A 20,344-nucleotide genomic window follows, 5' to 3' on the forward strand; every position below is an offset into this window, starting at 1 on the left:
TTAGAATGACGGATGTAAGATGCCAAATTATTACAGAGAAAACCCCCTCTTGTGAAATAACACCTATATCCTACCTACCTGCATCCAGAGCTAAAAATTTAATTTGATTACAGTGGTTTTAGACTCCATGTGACAGACCTGTCTGAACTGCCCCTGTTGGACGCCCATTACATTAACGGAATATCAACTGAATCCTAGTTGCCCTTTGTTTGTATGGCCAGGGGGAATTTAGGGAATTTAGGGGTAAGCTGTCAGTATCAATTTCTAACAGAGTTGCTCAGAGCCTTGAACTGTTTTTTATTTTTTTCCTAGGCTCCCACATTGACTAGAAATGCATCCTGTTTTACAGGTTATACTTGCAAGAGCATGCAGTAGCTGTCATGCACCAAACACAGTATAAACAAACACAAAGCACTGCAAATTTTACACAGGCTTTATGTCAAAAACAAAACAAAGCAAAACAAGACATAAGAAGAGAGTATTCTTACAAGACAGATAATACATTAAATACAGTGCTTCTCACTAATTCACTTTTCCCTTGAGAGTCTTTGCAGGTTTTCTGTGCTTGGAAAGAATTCCTCTCACCTCCCCGTTACATATTCCCAGTCTTTTTTTCTGGAAGATCTCTGCAAGGTTCCTTAATTTCCAAGTCACCTTTACTTGTTAAAACATTTTTTCATGTCTTAACCTTTTGCATAAAGTACTTGGAATAAGAGATGATTCAGACTTTAACAGTTCTGTCCTGCTAACTCTGCATATTCATTCCCTTGGAATTTGTGCCAAAGATAAAATAGTGAAGACTTCATTTTTGAGATCCAATAAGCCTGATAGATACACAAGACGGTTAATCCTGCCTACCATTAAAAAAGATGTTCAGAATTGTTACCATCTCAGCCACTTTTTGAATACTTGCTCTGGTTAGATACAACATTTGAGGAATTTTCAAAAAAAGAAACCAATGCAAGGGGAAATATTAGGGGAGAGTTCTAAAGTTTATGAAAATAAGGAGAATTACTGAAGATTAGGAAAGGTACAGAAAACAAACAAATACATGAACTGGGAATAGACAGCCTGAAAAAATATTTTTCCAATAATGAGAGAAACATTATTTAAACGGTAATAAGAAACAGGATGAGTTAATTACTTAGAATAACTCATTTAAATCTGCATAAACATTACACAGCTATTTTTTCATGACTGTTCCTAGAACCAGTCACGTAGGCTACACGTGATGCTGTGGGATTATAATCTTAAATAAGGTCCCAAATTCTTGGCCTGCTGCATTTCAGATGAATAAAAAGTCCCTGGCTTGGTGAAAGAGTAGGAATTGCCCTCTCTCTATTATTTCATAAATGGAAGCCTTTGATGTTATGGGGCATAATTTTTCCTGACTGGATAAATAATTGGTGCATAATTTTCCTCCTGTTGCAACAGCATTTCATTCTGCTGAAGTAGTGATTGCCTAACAAGATTTTTAAGTCTCACTGTTTCATAATATATTACAGTTCCCTATTAGACACACCAATTCTCAGATAAAAAACATGGATCAAAGAAATGGCCAAAAGAAATGAACAACATTTAAAGGTTCTTTTTCCCTTTTCTCCCTCTCTAATTTGTGTAACTGAAAATTAGTTCTGCATGAGTCAGAAGGAAGTCAATAGATTGTTGCCAAATATTACAGACCCTTCAGATGCACGAATTAGTATCAAACTGGTACTGAGTAACTATTCCAGATGCACTGGCTTTCAAATAGAGAATTATCACTTGACTAGCAGCCTAATAAATCATTCTGTATGTCCTGTCGGGCATGTTCTGCCTCTGCAGGTATCAGGGCAGGCAGAATCTGGATGCAGAACTCCTAGGCAAAGTTTGTATTTTGTAATCAGAACTCAGTTCCAGAAGAAAATGGTGATATTTAAACTCTTACAAAAATACAATGATACAAAATAGTTTTCAATTTTAAGTTCATATGTCTAGAAAAGTACTCCACTGATTCATCTGGAAAATAAAAAGTGATATTGAGGGACAATTACAAGAACTGAACAAATATAAAATGAAAACTCCACTCATCTATAGCACAGAGTAAAGCAAGTTCTGACATCCATGCATTGCTAGCTGCCTTTTGACCAGGAAACTGTCTTATGTGCTGGCTTAACAGCCTGAACCAACAGATAATCTGAATAAAAGGGGTCATCATGCCCTTAGCTTTATTTTTAACTGTTTCAACATAAAGGAATCATAGAATCATAGAATAGTTTGGGTTGGAAGGGCCCTTTAAAGGTGACCTAGTCCAACCCCCCTACAATGAACATGAAAAGGTCCTATTTGCACGTTCCTGAAAAAATGTTGCATGTGTTCATTTCTGCCTGATGGTGTTCAACAGATAAGAGATTTTTTTTTAATATGATAAATATTTTTTAGATCAAGGAAGGGAGGTATTTGACACCAATGAATGATATGGAATATAGCATTATTCCTTAATGTCCTGACAGTTAATTGTCTCATCAGTCCAATTTGCTTGGTAGTTTATAGCATCTTATAACACACAGAGCCACAGGATTAACTATGGAAAGGAATGTAAATAATTTTTCCTAGTAATTTAGAAAGAAAATAAACTATAAAAGTTGTTGCACAGAAACCGACTATTTCAATACAGTAAAAAAACGAGCAAAACATAAATACCCTTCTGAAAGACAAAGGTATTCAAATTCAAAAAGGTAATCAATTGGATATTACAGTTTATTGTAGAAAGTACAAATAATCAAGGGCATGGTCTGCTGGAGCCAACCCGTGCACTTTGATAGCTCAGGGAGTCCTTCAGCTGTTGTAGGTAAAATCTATTCTAGGTGATAGCTCTGGCAAAATGATTTGGTTAAACAGAGGACAATCTGGTCATCATTTTAGAGACCAAGAAATCTGGAGATTATGCAGGAGGCACAGTGGGATTCAATTCCATGCAGCCACTTTGCTCTTGTAAGAGCGGGTACCAGATACATCCACAGACAAGAACTTTTTTTCTCTTTCAATTCTTGCTCTTTTTATCAAAAAACATCCAGCTGTCTGGGGAGTAAGGTAAATGAAAAAAGTGTGTGTGCGCGCGCGCGTGCTCACACGTGTAGATGAGACTGCTGGTTCAGAATCTCATTTGGTGTGGACTGGTGCAGGGCTGCTGAAGTTAGTGAAACTGTGCCAAATTATATTAACTGTGGGTCAGGTCCTCTTCTCATTTATTCCTACATTACACAACAGTTGAAAAATAAAGGAAAAGAGTGTTATTAAAGAGGCTATAGGTAACTGTACCTCTCCTCCTGAAGGCTGCATATGATACATCCCCCTCGTCTTAACTGCCAGAACTATAGAAAATTGAGCAGCAGCTTCTAGGTTGTGGCCCTGCACACTTTCAAAGAAGGTGCTTCTGTTCTTTCATTTTAGGAAGCAGGTATTGTCCTTGGGGAATGTGATGAGATGAACCTTGCTCTCTTTTGCTTTGTATATTCTTCAGCCATGCAAGCTCTGATCCACCTTGCAAATGTCCTTTCAGATGTTGGCCTTCCTCCCTTGTGGATACAGAACAGAAAGAAAAGTCTTGCTGCATCCTGAAGTCTTGTGATCTGTAAATCTAAGTCTCTGCAGCCCTGGGGACATTTCAACAAAGTGAATCAAGTTCTATTCCACTTGCAGGCTAAAGACACAAAAATGGTGATGCTACCTCCTGGTTTAAAGAAAAATCAGTATAAATGTATCAAGAATCCAGGTGCTTTAATCAGAGTTACTATATATGGAGGAATCACAGAAGAAAGGATTAGCACAAACAATTAGTAGCAGGGTTTTCTGTTGTTTTTTGCTTCTTTTTGTTGTTGTTGTTGTTGTTGTTGCTGTTGTTTTGTTTTGTTTTGTTTTTTTCCTGGTGAAAAATAACCCTACTAGACTGGGTGAAGGGGAGCCATGAATGAGAGAGAGAATGCTCTAAAGGCCTATTAGTCCACTGTGCAGTGATTTTAAGTTCAAAGACTTCAGAAATTATAAGAGAGGCTATACCTTTATGTGGTTATATCTTTGGAGAACCTTGTAACATTAAGGTGACACACTTCCTCTGTTGGTATGACCTTTAATGGCTTTGAAAAACACTGAATGAGTTTTAAGAACTAAGGACTAGATGATTATCCATAGAAAATTTGAAGAAAATAATGTATTTAGTATCTTTGAACCAAACTGAACGTGCTGAACTCATGTTTTCAGCTGGTCTACTATTATACTTCCCTGTGGAAACTTGCAGCATCTGAGTGACTTGTTCTGAGTGACTTTTTTGTCTCACCACTTCTTGTTTCACTTCCCAAGGAATGACTGACCCCTCCTGATAAAAAAGTCTCTTCCCTAAAATGTATGCTGCATCTCTTTGGCACATGTAAAGAGAAATTTACAGCTAAATCCATTCAGAAGCAAGTCAGGTATTTTAGAATTTACAGTCCAGATATGCACACACTACTTAATCAGACTGCTAAACTTTTGCTGTAGGAAACCACTGATTTTCCAGAACAATTATCACTCTTTTCATGATTTCAAACCTCATATGTCAACGTCTTGCTCCTGGATTTTAGCATTGGAGCAAAATGTTTGTCATTGGCTATTGCCTGTAGAACTACTGGATATTTCTGTAGATCCATTTTCTTTTTGTCTTGTGACTGCAACTATCAGTATCATAAAGATGTACTTAAAAGGGATCTTTTAGAAGCAGAATGGTGACCTGTAACAATAGAGCAATTAGGCATATTTTTGTTATGCCTGTAGATCATCAGAACTACTACCAAAATTCATATTAGGTCGGATATAAACAGAGCACTCTTTTCCACTCTACACACAATATATAATAAATTGCAGCACTTCTGTACAAGGAGATGACTCACTCTGCACTCAGACACAATTCCAAAGATTTGAAGCATTGGACAGTCTCAGTCAACACGCTATGCTCCAATCTTCACTGGTTGTCCAATTTACTGATATTTTTACTATAACCTTGTCTAATTTATTGATATTTTTACTATGATTAAAATAGCCAGAAAATGTTCTCTTAATTGTAAGTCACCTTCTCAGAAGTAAGAATAGTTTAATAGTTGTTTTCAGGTTGAACCCATTGATCTACATGACTCATTTTTTGCTTGATAGTCTGAATATGAATTATACAGTTTGGCTCTTTAAAAATAATTTTATTTTCCTGCATAGGATAAATAGTTGATCCAAATTTTGGCCATTTACAAATATCTCTTTGTTAAGATGGCTGCATAAAAAGACTCGCAGTGCTTCCTCCCAAGAACCAAAGCATAATTCCATATTTAAGCGTATATGTTATTGCTACTCCTTTGCAATCCACTGTGACTCTAATAAGCCTGTCAGCTGTTTGCCAATATCTCTTCTTCCCCTAGACTGGCATATCAGACTGTTCTCAACCTTCCTCAGGATCCTGGGGCCTAATGCATATCATAATGGAAGAGTCTAGGCTCTTCTGGACTCTTCTCAGAGTAAGAAAAAGACTTTAGCTGGTGGACTCTCACTGACGATACATGCATGAAAGCTTCACAAGGAAGTTGCCAGGTGAACTGCCATACAAACATGGGATGGGGAGAAGAAAAATAAGATTTTATTATATTTTATGTCTTTGCTATTGAGGCTCAACAGACTTGACAAGAATCAAAGATTGTCTCTTCATGGGTTTCCTAAGCTTGTGAAGTCTCATTCCCTTGCCTAAGTCTTTTTGCCTCCACAATAAATTTGAGTCTTCTGGAACAAAAGAACCATTGTCTCCTGAGAACTTGGTCTGACCTGTTAAGGAAAGCTGTGGTTTATACAGGCTTGTGTCTCATAAGAAAAACAGATATAAATCTAAGGTTGTATTTTTTCTTCTTTTTTTATTTAAGAATGAGTAAATTGCTTTCTGTAGTCCTTACTAAACCGGGAGGACCAGTAACCCAGATATTTTTATGTAATTACTGAAGTGAGCTGTTAAGAAGAGTAGCCCCTACACCTTGGAAACAAAAAACAAAACAGTAGGGTTTAAGCAAGTTTAGTAATTAAATATAACATATTAAAAGGAACCATTCTGAAGAATTTTCTAGTAGCTAACGCAAGCCTTAGTTTTCTATACTTTAGGCGAAGTATTAACTGAAACCTCTTAGTTTTACTCCCATGAACTACTGTGACTGCACTTTGCTTCCTATAATGTAGTACACTTTAAACTCTCTGGATTACACTGTATAACTATAATGCCTAGTTGGAGACCTAACAAGGCAGGACAATTTATCTGGCAGTGACCACAGTCCCCTTCAGTAAGTTAGTAAGGCCAGTGTAACTATACATAGTTCAGTCTGAGACCTCTGTGTTTCCAGTTTAATGTAAAGAAACAATAAAACTTGTCTGGCACCTCTGCATTATATGTATAAGCAAAAGGTATTTGACTGGAAGCAATACTGTGCTTGAACTGTGCTTGTATCATGTCCCTTCACTCTGCCAAGCCCAAATACTGGAAATAGTGGGGTGAAATGACAAACACAGCATAATTATTTCAGTGGGGATCTTGAACCTCTCATGAATTTATGCCACATCCAGCTGCGGGGGGGAGAATGGGGATTTAGTGTCTTCCATTAAACTCAAATAATCTTTCACAAACGAGAACACTGCCTGCCATGTTATAAGGTCAGCCACAAAGAAAGCATCACTGCTGGGTTTCTAATCTAGAATCTTGTGCTCATTAATAATACACAACAGAACAGCAAACCTTTCTAAAACAAGCCCAGAACTTTGCTTTAATACCTCTGTCAGCACTTATTCTTTGCACTCTTCAACATGTGGATTGTGCTTTTGACAGAAAGAGTGAGTGCTTTTAAGTCACTCTTCTAAACACTACCACAGGCTTCTGTTTCCAAGTACATCATGTGAATAATAGATGCAGAGGTCAACAAATTTAAAAATAATGAAAAAAACGAATTACTAAAGATCATGTCCGTTGCAGGCAGAAGACGTGTAACTGAGGGTGAACATGAACCACATGATGTACTGTGCTGCTATTTGAGATGTTGTGATCAATAGGTTCTCCAAGCATACGACAAAACTTGTGGCACTGTCCTTGAAAGTCCTCCAGGAAGGCATGAAATGGAGTGGAGGGAAACTGCAATCAGTATGACAACTTTGTTCTGACTGGTAACAGGAAAAAGTTATTCATCCACACTGAGACATGTTATGATCAGATCCAAAAAAAAACAAAGAACAGAGATTCCTAAGACTTTGGTGCTCAAATACGTGTCTTTTGAGAGCAGTTTGATTCAAAGTGGCATTAGTAAACCTGTATGAAGTGACTAAACACTTCTACAGGGTACAGGCAGTCCAATGATTTGCCACTGGATCTGGCTGTTTGCGGACTGGTCATACACAAAAGCTGGAGAAGAAAATAAAGTATCTTAGGTGCCTTGGTTAACCTGTTAAGGGAGGTTTTAATTTTAAAAATTGACCTGATTTCCTACTCAACAGCAATTAACCAATAAAATTGTACTAGTGGCATCAGAATATAGGGGAAATAGTGAATGAACTAGACAATCATTAGATACATCAAATATGAACATCTGTTTACAGTGATGCTTTTGCCTCTCTTTCTGAAGTACCTGACTTTATTTCCGATAAAGCTTTAATGAATGTAGCTGTAACTTCATTAAGGCTAACTGGTATTGTTTGTTTTATTAAAGCTACAGGATAAAGGAGAACCTGTTTATAAGTCTATGTCTAACAGTTAGTGTCTGGGATGTGGCTACATCTGAAACAAAGTACAATAGATTGTAAGCCTCAATCAGCGGTACAGACCAAGAAATGCAAAATGTTCTAGCCACAGAGAACTTCGAGGACATTTAGTTAATTAGGCAAATGTGCCTGGTGTACTAGGAACAATGTGTCAGAACACTTTCACAAGATGCCGTGAGAGCCCTCAGTAAGAGCCCTTTACCCCTTTGAGCAACTGATAAAGCCTATCACCATCTACAGGATAAAAGGCAAGAGGAATATCAAATGAATCACAAGTACAGATTCCTGCCATGCTAGTGAAATAATACATTCTTCTCAGAAGCCTTTCATATGGCCATTTCGAAAGAGATGAGAACAAGCTGTAAGGAAAGAAGAGACCACCAGTAGAACAGTAGTGTTACTGTAATTTTTTTATCACTGTCACACTGCTCTGTCATTAGGTTGGGTATGCTTTTCTGGCTTCCCCTTCCAGAAGCTGCCAACAAATTCAGAGAAATTAAATATAAACCCTTACCATCTACCTCTTAGTTTCAGAAAACCCCCTCAAAATAAACAAACTACAGATAAAAAACCTCATCTATTGTTAGGCAGCTTCATAAAACTTAAAAACTTATGGAAAGGGGATTTTTTTTTTTCTAGGCCATGAAATATTGCCTTTCTTCAATAGTTTATTTTGATTGTTCTTGAAAACAATAAAAGACACAACCTTTGATGAAGACACTGAAATGATTAGGTTCAAATTTGGTACCTCCTAATGAGATAGGATAGCTGATGAAATCTAAGAATCCAGTAAAAAAAGTACAATCAAAACCATATTTCTTGGAATTTTTAATTCTGATACTTACCTAGATGAGACATGTCTAATTGTCTAGCAGAAAGTGAAAGATTTCCCACTCTAGGTGCTGAGACTGAGTACCTAATTTGCTTTAAAAAGTTAAATGAAGGGTAGAGCAGAACAACCACATTTATCAAGGTTAGGTATTAAGATAGTCTGTTGTATTGTTAAACATGGAACTACAGTCATATTACAGCTGTCATAAATGACATTGCTATTAAAAATGTTTTAATGGTACGGTATACTCAGGTCTACTTATAATGACCTTTTTATCCATTTTTCTTCTTTCTACAAATGCTCTTTCTGAGGGGGGAAAAGTGTATATCATCTGCCCCTTTGCACAGTTCTCATGCATAATGCAATTACTATGATTTTCTGCACCTCAAAAGTGCAGCCATTTCCCATAACTACACATAGAGAAAGAAAATGACCTGAATTCAAATTACTGTACAAGAGACAGACCTTACTAGCATAGCTCTTATTACTTAAGATGACAGTGGATAACTACAGATAGCATTAGTATTTTCAATTCAGGTGGTTCTACATTCAATTATTAACTAGCCCTACCTCATGTTCCCTTGGACACTAATGACTTCTGATCATGTGACTCATGAGATCTGAGCAAAACTGTAGTACTGGTCCCACCAAGAATTACCTATTAGGTAAGGGGAAAAAAATATGCCAGGGATATATGCCATAACTACAGCCCATGTTAACATCTTATTCACTGTAGTTTTAGCTGTTAGAGCCAAGAGGGCAAAAGAAACATAAAACCCTGTGGTATTTGGAGCTTCTCCTTTTAGTCCCTTAGCAATTACTGCTAGGTAAATCCGGCACTCAGACACAAATGTTTTGTTTTGCAGAAAAATGCTGGAAAAACATTATTAAAAATGTCACAAAAATTGTTACATCTGGAAAAAACATAGACATTAAAAAAAGGAAAGAAAAGCAATTCAAACCAGATGTTTTCAATATGTCTACCTGAAAGCTTTTATAACAAAGTTCTCTCTCTACATCATCGATCTAAAGCTTTAATTGGCAGACAGTAAAGTCTGATGGGAAAATAATGGTCTTTTAAATACCTGGGAATGAAAAGCAAATTGAGTTAGCACAGTGTAAGAGGCAAGTAATTACATAACGTCAATCCTGTTTTATACAGTTCAGTCTTTAAACAGCATGCAAAGAAAAGACATGTCTGGGAGAAAATATGAATCTCCTTACTTCAGGTGACTCATGTGCTCTTTTCCCAATAAGAAGTTAGGGATATTACGTGTAACATCAGGCTCTTTGCTTAAGGGTTTCTCAAACATGGTTGCTGCTAACACTGTTAGTTTGTGACTATTTAAAATTTTTTCTCCCTCTTGTCAAATCCAAATGTCAGTCACTAGCTATGAAAGTCTTCATTGGGCAACTTCCAAAATGATCCTCTCTGTAGAACGAATTTCTATTATCTCAGCAAAAAAATCCCACAAAAAGTAGACATAAAGTTAAAAGACTGATTGAAATCTCACAGATATATACCATGCAACTGCATATCTTCATTGACGTAACATTTAATAATTTGCTGAAATGTAAGTAAATCACTGAAAACAAACAAAAAAGAGGAGTTTCATATGGCTCATGTCTCAGTTCTTTACTGATTCTGCACTTCTCAGTTTCCTGTATCTGCTGTGTTTGTACCATCACTTGTCCTTATGCCACATACTTTGCTTCAGCAGGATTTCACCTAACAGACTCAACATTAGAGAGGGCATCCAGAAAAGGGGGCAAGAACTGACGGGAAGCCATAACTCAATGCCAGCCATCAGCTAATTTTTCTAAGCAAGATGGTCATGTGGTACTGTAAGGTTTCCAGGAAATATTACCTACTAGTTTAACCTTGAGTATTTTGCATTTGCAAACTTTTACCTTAGATTGTCCCAGGTGCAAGGATGACCCAACAGCAATCACTCACCTCCACTGTATAAGAAAGAGATGATCCTGGTTCACAGTCATATATTTACTTGAGCAAATTTTGATTATGTGTGAAGACATGATCTCAGAATCCTTTGCGTAAGTAAGACACCTAAATATATTCTCAATAGGATTACAGACACTGAGCTGATAAAGAAGGAATTGAGAACAGCTATTACGATCATGATTTTCTTTTATTATAGGCCTCTACTGTTACTCCTAGCAGGGTGCATGCAATTAAATTACGGTATGGTACTGGTTATCTCAAAAGATGATAACCTTTGACCACTGGGCTTCCTCCAAAAAGGGATGGATTGTATGTTTCTCCAATTTAGGTCCATGGTGAATTTGAATCTTTTCTTCTGTCAAGGTGCCTACAAGCAGCTAGATGACAATGTCCGGGTCTTCCTTTGCTTTTTCTTTCTCCTCTTTCTTACTGATTTCAGAACAAATGAATTCAGCACTGTTGTTTGTTGCTCAGTCTCCCTTCCCCAAAGCCAGTTTAAGATGCATTTCTGCTATCCTCCCAACACTTTACTCATCTTATGCTCAAATCCTACTTGCCACCTCCTTCCCTGAAAGTTCTCATGGATTTTATACAGATGTATGTAAAAATATATTCCTCCTGCTATCCTTCCAGGAGAAGATGAATGCATGAATTATTTCTTTCATATTCCTCTTTATTCCCTACAGCCAGAACAAAAAAAATTGAAGACTCTCTCAGTTTTTGTTACTGGCACCTCCAACTCAATAGAATGTGCAATTTTGAAAGCAGATGACAGGTTTTTACTGAAGAGATCAGCTGACTACCTATTCACCACTGTGCCAATACTAATACTTGCTCACCTGCCATATATGCTGTTCACTCATTGCAAGTATGCTACACTGCACACTGGGATTTTTCCTGCATTTTTTTTTTCAAACTTTTCAAAAATGTCCACAAATTACAATTCTTTTGTTGTTCACAGCAAGTAACTGCAGTGACACTGTTCACCTCTTGCCATGTGGATCTGTTACAAAAACAGTCTTTGGCAAATATTTTCAAATTAAATTTTTTGACATACAGGCCACAACCAGTCAGGAGAAAAATAATAACAGGCTATTGAAAGAGTTCAGAATTGTGAGGCCATTAGCATCTGTAGCAGGACGGCTGGGAAGAAGAACTGAGAGTGCTGTACAGATAGTGAATGATGAGGACATCTTGACCTTAGTGGGCCAGAAGCCTTGGGAGCAGCAAATAAGAATGTAGAAAAACAAGATAAGGATGCTGAGCTTTGTCTGAAGAAAACATGCAAGGCTACGGTTAAAGGAAAACATCTGGCCATTTCTTAATCAGTGGAAAGTTTTCTACCTTGAGCTAAAAGTGTATGGGACATTGTGTTTGTACTTGTAAGATTTAATTAACCAAATAGGCTTAGGATAGCAGTAACTAACTTGTAGACAATTAATTGTCTGGTGTATTATGGACAGAGGGTAATGACCAATCAAATGTTGACAAGTATTGCTAGAGACTGTAGAAGAGCTACTGGTAATAAACGACTTTGACTTCGACTTCTTGCTTACATCCGTCCGGAGTCCTGTCTCTCAATCACCATCAAGCATCCATACGCTGTACTTTTGTAGTCAAAATGTATTAGAGAGGCTTATGAAATAACCTCTATAACAGAATTCTTTTAGACTCAAATATAATTTGTTTTGAATTAAAAATATTAATGGAAATCACATAGAAAGTGAACAATAAAGACATAAATGTTGTGAAAGGCAGTTTTCACCAATCAGCTGGAAGGGAGTATTTGTTACACAGACTTAAATGAAGAGTTAACTAGTTAACTAGATTTTGAAGTAACAATCATGCTACATTTGCTAATTATGTTTTTGTTGACCTTAAGTACCTAAAAGGGTGTATTTTTCAAAGCTAATATATTAGTTAAGAATTTTCTTTATAGAAACTTCAAAACAGTGCAACTCAAAAAACTGAATAACTTTTCTAGGACAGAACTACGTTTATGTGGTATTTAAATAGTAGTTATTGACATATTCAAGGAAAATATCCTGACTAATTAGTAGCTGAAATTGCCATGTAATGACTCAAGGCATTTCAACTCCACAGATCTCCAGAGGTTTTGAAGTGTGTTGACGTAACATAATACATGCATACAAGACATTTTGACTGTAGGCAAACAAACATATATTGAGAGTCTTCTGATGGCTGGAAAATCAGAATCGTTAAGCTGTGCATAACTCAAATCAAGCATCTATATTTTTTTTTTCAGGCATTGATATTTCCTTATTGTTTCAAAGAATTCTTTGCACCATGACATTTACCTTAACACAAAGCAATATAAAATACTCTGAATTCTTACTATTTATTTCATTAACTTTTATTCCTCGGGCTGCTTAATTTTCTATTACTTAAGTGAGCAGATGAAACAACAAATTTGAAGTACATGAAAAAGTGTTTAGAAACCTCTTAGTAATTGTAGGATCCTCACTTTCAAAAGTGGCATAGAGCTTTTGAAAGTCTACAGGAGATCTACCTATCATTTCAGTGGACACTAGTTAATGAAGTTTTGGTAGTACCAAGTAGTTTTTGGTTTAGTGGTACAAACTAGTTTCGGTTTCTAGTAGCAAAAAATATTTAAAAAATTAGTTTCAAGAATTTGAGTAGACAAGCTTAATTACTTTTGAAAAGTTGATAACATTTAAAGCCTCAATTTCCTGAATTACTTTTGAAAATGGCATAAAGAGCTTGAGGATCTTCATCACCTACTGCTTAAAAACCATGTCTGTAAAGACATCTGTAAAATACTTTCTGTTATGAATTGAGGTCTAAACAAATGGTAAGACTGTCTTCAGTCAGAAGGATGACTTTCCCTGGTACCTAATCAAAACTATAATATTAGTAGTATTAGCATTAATCTTTTAGGGAAATGAATAAAATGTGATGATCTTCTCTTCTCCAGGGCTTCTGTTTACTAGGTGTTTGTTAACTATAAGAAATCTGTTCTGGAGCCAGAAACAATTATTTCTCCTTAAGAAAAAGATGAAATGTTTATGGATCTGAATGCAGAATCAGCAAGGATTTTACCCAATAGATTGGTTAACAATTGTGGCACACTTGAAGGCTATGTATTTCTTGTTGCCTAAGGGATTTGAAGGCACATCTCTCTTGTAAATTACTTAACATGCTCCAGCAAAGTCTCAAACGGGTTTTCCATCTCACTCAGACCTGAACTGTTTAATTTTGGGAGCTGGAAAAGCTTTCTTCTGCTCCTGGACATGGGAATTTTAATGTATATCAGATATTTCATGTGCTCAAAAACAATGGGTGCAGGAGCACAATCATTTGGTTTGATGAACTTGCATTTTACATAAAGAGAATTCACTTCATAAGGCACAAGTAAAGACTCTAGTATTATGGATCTTGCTGACCTGGTGTGCAGAGTGCCTTTATAACCCATTCTGTGTGGGTAGAAGAGGAACCACGTACCTGAGCCATTCCTATCTCCGTTTTCTTGCTTAGAAGAGAGAAAGTTGCAACTTGAATTCAGATGGCACTTCTTTTCAGTTTTCAATGTTTAGCAAAAGAAACTTTGTTTTGTTTTGTTTTATTTTGTTTTGGGTTTTTTTTGAACAGGACACTGTTAAGATTGACCGTCTTGAGGTTAACAAAGAAACAGCTCATTCAGAGATTTAAGCAAATAAATAACTGTAAGGATCCAAATTGCCCCTGTTGGCATTAGGCAGGAAAGCTGAGGAAGCTTTGAGCTCTTTTTGACATGAGTATTCAGAAAAAAGGTAAGAAGAAGGTACCTGCAGAGTAGAATGATGGTAGTTGGTAGAGAGAGGACTCATTTTTATTCTAGGATTATGTTGATGCACAAGACTAAAGATCTCACCCCAGATCTCTCATAAGAAAATATTTTATTTAAGCATATTTTCCCATTTAATCTTTCTGGATTGTATTTCCATTAATCTCCAGATGAAGTCCTCAGTTCAATTGTTTCTTCAACATACACTCCATTACCAGAGGCATCTTTGAGTTCCTTGATTTACAGATTAGCTCATCAGCTGCTATAGCAATATGTAAGCTGTATCCCCACTTTGCTGGCCAGGTATCCACAGCTAAATTGGGAATGTTAGAACAGCTAGCAGCAATAACACTGAGAAATCCTTCTATAAGATGTGTGGAAAAATCTTATTTGTGGCTGCAAATCTATGGCAGCTTAGGTGTACAGATTCTGCCCAGAAAGCTAACTTCATAAGTCTTTTGCTGCTATTTCTATTTATTTTTCCAAAGAGGATGATTTTAGAAGGACAAAAGATTTATGAACTATAAAGGTACAGACAAAACATCAGAAACACTGTAATGTTCTAAGCCATGTCCCACTCAGTTTGTCCTGGTGTCCTGGTTTGAACCTGGTTGGCAGCCAAACACCACGCAATCGCTTGCCCACCTTTTCCCATCTGGGAATGGGAGAGGGAATTGGAGGGGTAAAGGGACACTTGTAGATTGAGGTAAAAACAGTTTAATAATGGTAATAAAATAAAACAATAACAGTAATATAAAGTACAAAAGGGCAATGCACAATGTGACTGCTCACCACCAGCCGACTGATACCCAGACTATTCCCAGCTAGAGATCCCGAAACACGAAGATCCTGAGATCACAATCCCAGAAAAGAGAGAGAGAGCCCCCCACTTCCTGGATGGACCTCCTCTATATACTGAACATGAGGTTCTATGATATGGAATATTGTGTTGGCCAATTTTAGTCCATTGCTCTCCCAGCTTCTTGTGTACCTGCACATGGGCAGGACATGGGGATGTGGAGAGTCCTTGAAATATCAGCAACAACTGAAAACATCAGTGTATTATCAACATTATTGTCATACCAAATCCCATACTGAATCCAAAACAGAGCAGTATTCTAGCTACTAATAAGAAAAATTAACTCTAGTCCAGCCCAAATCAGGACACCTGGGATGCTGGGAATATTTAAACTTGGTAATTTATACGTCCATTGAAAGGGCTCTGAAAAACTGCAGAGGAAAACTGCGTTAAAATTTCCATCTTTGTTTTTTCAGTGTTTGGGGTGTGGTGTGTTTTTTTTTGTTTTGTTTTGTTTTGTTTTGTTTTGTTTTGTTTTGTTTATTTGCTTGTTTGTTTGTTTTGTTTTGTTTTGTTCTCCTGAAGATTTTATTTCCATTTCTTCTGATTGTAGGCCCTGAAAGCTCAGCGTGGGGCCTGAGAAGCAAACGTTATTTCTTATTCTATAAATAAGGCAATAAGTGTTGTCTAGAAAAATGACCCTTATTTCTGACTCCACTGACTTGTGATTAGTCTCAGTGACATGCAAAGTTCAAATTTCTTACATGAGTGGCTATAACTATCTGAAATGTAGCGATCAACCTTCTGATGCACAAAACCAAGCAGAACACAGTTCAACCTCTCTCATCTGGTCTCGATCTTACAAATGCAGGAACAGTACAAAGGAGTAAAATAAATCCAAATAAATCTTCCTTTTTAACTAAAGTTACTATAAAATTTGAATGCACAAATTTCAGTCAGAAAGTTTCATTAAAGAGGTTCCAATGTAATGGTAATTTAAACAAAAAACTAGGAGTGAAGAATTTATTAAAAGAATGAGAAATGAAAACTCAGAACACAAACAGGAATCTCTCAAGACTTTAAAAAGTTTACCTATCTTCATACATATCTAGATAAATTATCCTGAACCTGTGCTATTCTCTTTTTACCTACAATGAACCTAAGGAAAGTTTTCTCCAGAATTAGCTTGCTGAGTAAATCAATCTTCTATGTTAATCTTGATATAGCTAGGAAATTATTTAACCACAATTTTAAAAGTGTATTTTCTGTTCCAGGAACAAGTTGATCTTTTACAAATGCACTGCTCTGAAGCATCAAAACCCAGGTTAATGTTTTTGTTTTCTTAAACTATATGTCTGCCTTAATAGTTTGAGTAACAGTGCTGAAAAGCTTTGATGGTTATTTTGATCACTACTGGCTGATGCCAGACACCCAGTGGGTGTTTTTGCATTTTTACTGTGTTATCCCTTTCCCTTGAGGAGGCTTCAAGATCTGTTTAAGTTCCTGATTCACACATTATGTATCAGGCTGAAGCTTCATTTGAGCAATACAACCCTGTTAACAGTTCACACAGTATCACTTTGGGCAATACAACTGAAAGCTGATATTAGCTGATCAGATATAAATGATTTGCAAGGTCGGACAGTCCTTGTGACAGGCTAGTTTTCCACTACTGTTTCCTCTTCTTCTGTTTCTAGAGTTTCAGATCCAAAAGCTATTTTAGAGTGCTATTACATATGAGGATATAATAGAGGGTCTATTTTAAGTTTATGACAATATTAGCACACAACCAATGTGTCAGCATGTATATAAATTCAAATTATTAACAACATCTCTTCTATTTGACTAATTTCTTAAAAACACATTAATGTGCTTATGTGCTTCAGATATTGCGTATCTGAAGTAGCTATTTCTTCAAATGAATTGCTCATAAGAAGCTGTCAGCATACATGTGGTTGTACACATTTTTCACCCATCATGGAGATCCAAATACAAAACTCAGTGCTCCAAGACATAATGCTGGTTTGTGAGTGTCCAAAATACTTTGGACCCATAAATGAATGAATGCATTACTTTCACATCTATAAGCAGTTTATCATTGCTGACAGATATAGCATGGGCAACTTTAAAGAGATAATTCAACTAATGTGCAACGCAGGTAACTTATGTAAATTAGACACATTATGCCTCGCTAACTCGGAACACCAGAAATTTCAGCTTCTGATATACCTTAACCCTGCATCAAGGGGTACATCTCCTGTGTCTCTGGACATTCTAAGAGTAAAATTTTCAATTAGATAAAAATCAAGTTCAACTCACAGTAATTTGTGAGTACAGAACTCATGAAAGGAACAGAAGCAATGGAGGTAATGATTATATCATGTATGACCTGGGAACACATACTGGACACATTGCTTGAAGTTTGTGATGTGATATTAACAGAATTTATTTCTACTTAAAGTTAACTATCTACTCATCAGCCCTGTATGATAGGATGAACTGAAATGACATGTGTTGACATCTTATGGACCGTTTGCAAGAGCTGGGAACACATAAAAGACAACTATGTTCATAGCTATAATTTTACTTCCGTATGTACCAGAAAAAATGAATGAGTACCTTTTTTTCAAACATTTTGAAATAGACATTTAGTGCATTTAGACAATCACTTGCCATCAATATCGTTAAAGGATGAGGCACATTTATCACCCAGCATGGTACTGGATGACAAACATAAGCATCCTATGAAAAGAAATAACTATATTGCAGCTAATTCACTTTCTTTTGAAGCACAGATTGTGACATAAGCTTGGTGGTGAGCTGTGACCAAGAAAGAAACAGGAGGAAGAGCACTGTGCAACTGTTTCAGTCATTTTTCTTAGCCAGAACAACAGAACAAATGATAATACTAATGGTAATTGCAAGCAGAAGTTGAATTGGGTTGGAGTGATCTGCTCAACACCAGGATGCTTAGATTAAGTGTAAATGAACAGCTTTGTCACAAGGAACGTGTGCCCAATGTTTACAATGAGTTATATGGCATTGGACCAGTATGGAAAATTGACCGTGAGGGAACAAATCTAGAGAGATACTCTTCATTTATCTGAGACAGGATTGTGTAACTGGGGTTGGTGTTACACTAAACTAGCAAGAGAGGGTTTTAAAAATATGTATAGATAGCTACCAGCAAAAAGACAGCAGTCATGAAATCAGTTTGGTTGCAGTTTGATATACCACCAGTGCTTTCTGCAGTGTCAGCTCCTTACCTCCTGCATAGCTTATTACAATCTCCACCCTTAATGAGAGAGTTTAGAAATAAATTATTTTCCCAAAGAACTAGTTACTAATGACAAAACTTGATTTGAAGGGAACATATATAAAGTAATGGGACATTTAACTTGACTAAGATACCACAACAGAACACCCCTAGTGAATGGGTACAGCCTTTTTTTCTTTCTGCCTCCAGTATTCAAGTGTAGACTTCTTTACCTAACTTTGGTTTTTGTTCCAAAAATGACAAAAGCAACAGTGGCATTGTTCATGATAAAAAACAAACCAAACCAAATCAGAAGTCCTACAGTATATACAGAGTAGTAATAGTAACTGCACAGATTCCAAAATACTAATCAGCAAAACTTGACCCAAAGGGAAGTAGAGGGATTGATCTGAAAGGAAAAATAGTGGAAAAATGGTAACTAAAATCATCACTGCATAAAATCAGCTTATGGGTCAGAGATGGATTGACAGGTTCATGTTAATGATGACCTGAACATAGGCAACAGTTTGTTGATATGGTGTTAAGAAAAGGCCCAAGTGAGAGATGATAATTTTTAATTTTCCACATATCTAGAAGAATGTCAAGAACAGGCTTTCTGGTGGTATTCAGGCACTCTATCTAGAAACTTTGAAAGAAACAGAAAGGTCATAGCAGCTGAACAGCAGAGGAAATCTGTCAAATGTTTTTCTATACAAAGTTTTTATACCATCTTTTTCAAAGAACCTGTTAAAATAGTTCATTGGCAGTGGATGCTTCTCCATCATAAGCAACCTATTGTAAATTGTTTTGTAATTCTCTATAAATAATCAAACCATCATTTAGTTTTATGTGATTTTTGTATCAAATGTTATTTTGAGTAAAATGTATATTCAATACAAAAATACCATTGTGAAAAGGAACTTAAGAGTTATTCAGGTTTTGAAGAAAAATCCAGTAGATGAGGAAGAAATGCTGCAAAAATCAACAGTAGGGGATAAATGCAACAAAGAACAATCTTTAAAAAATTATGACCTGCAATTTGAACAAAAATGAATTAAAAACATCCTATCATTTTTAAAAGATAATATCTCTGGTCTGTGAGATTTCAGTCCTAAGAAAATGAGCCATATAACTGCCAGTGGCTTTCTTTCAGTGAAACAGAAAGGCTTAATAAAATAGAAGATTTGAGAAAAGGCTCAAACATTTTATTTTAGTTTGGTACAATCTACACATATATTTATACTGCTTAGTCCAAATGACTCTTGTAAAAGATGGGACCTTTACAGAAATTGCAAGCTGCTACTAAAATTATACGTAGGAACAAATACACCTATTTACATTAAAACTTATTTTAACAACAAAAATGTATCACAGTCACTTCCTCAGATGACTAGAGCAGAAATAAGCAGCCAAAAATATGTATTTCAAATTAAATATTTTAAAAATATATTAGAATATGTATTTATTATATATATTATATTAAAATATTTATTACCAGTGACTGGTAAAATTATGGAGAAAGCCATTCTGGAAATAATTGAAAAACATCTGAGACACAATGCAGTAATTTGTCATAACCAGCACAAGTTCATGAGGTGAAAGTCCTTCTTAATGAACTTCATTTCCTTTTATGACAAGCTCACCCATCTAATTGAACAAGTAGATGTGGGTTTTTTTATTTTATTTTATTTTAACAAAGATTTTGATACTGTCTCTCACAATACCCTCTGGACAAAATGTCCAGCACACAGCTAAACAATTCCTTAATATGTTGAGTGAGCAGGTGGCAGATGGTTTGGGCTCAAAGAGTTATAGTAAATGGGGTGACATAGGTTGGCAGCCAGTCACCAGAGGAGTTCCCTAGGGCCTGAATTTAGGGCTAGTGCTCTTTAATGCTTTTCTAAATT

The 20,344-nt window shown here is 36.2% G+C and overlaps 1 protein-coding gene across 1 annotated transcript in view; it reads right to left on the reverse strand.

Moving 5' to 3' along the window:
• RORB (RAR related orphan receptor B) overlaps positions 1-20,344 on the reverse strand; it is a 142,508-nt gene that overhangs the window by 55,275 nt on the left and 66,889 nt on the right. The gene's annotated exons all lie outside the window — the stretch shown is intronic.

Source organism: Tyto alba, unplaced genomic scaffold, assembly GCF_018691265.1.
Source record: "Tyto alba isolate M040663 unplaced genomic scaffold, T.alba_DEE_v4.0 Super-Scaffold_13, whole genome shotgun sequence".
NCBI lineage: Eukaryota > Metazoa > Chordata > Aves > Strigiformes > Tytonidae > Tyto > Tyto alba.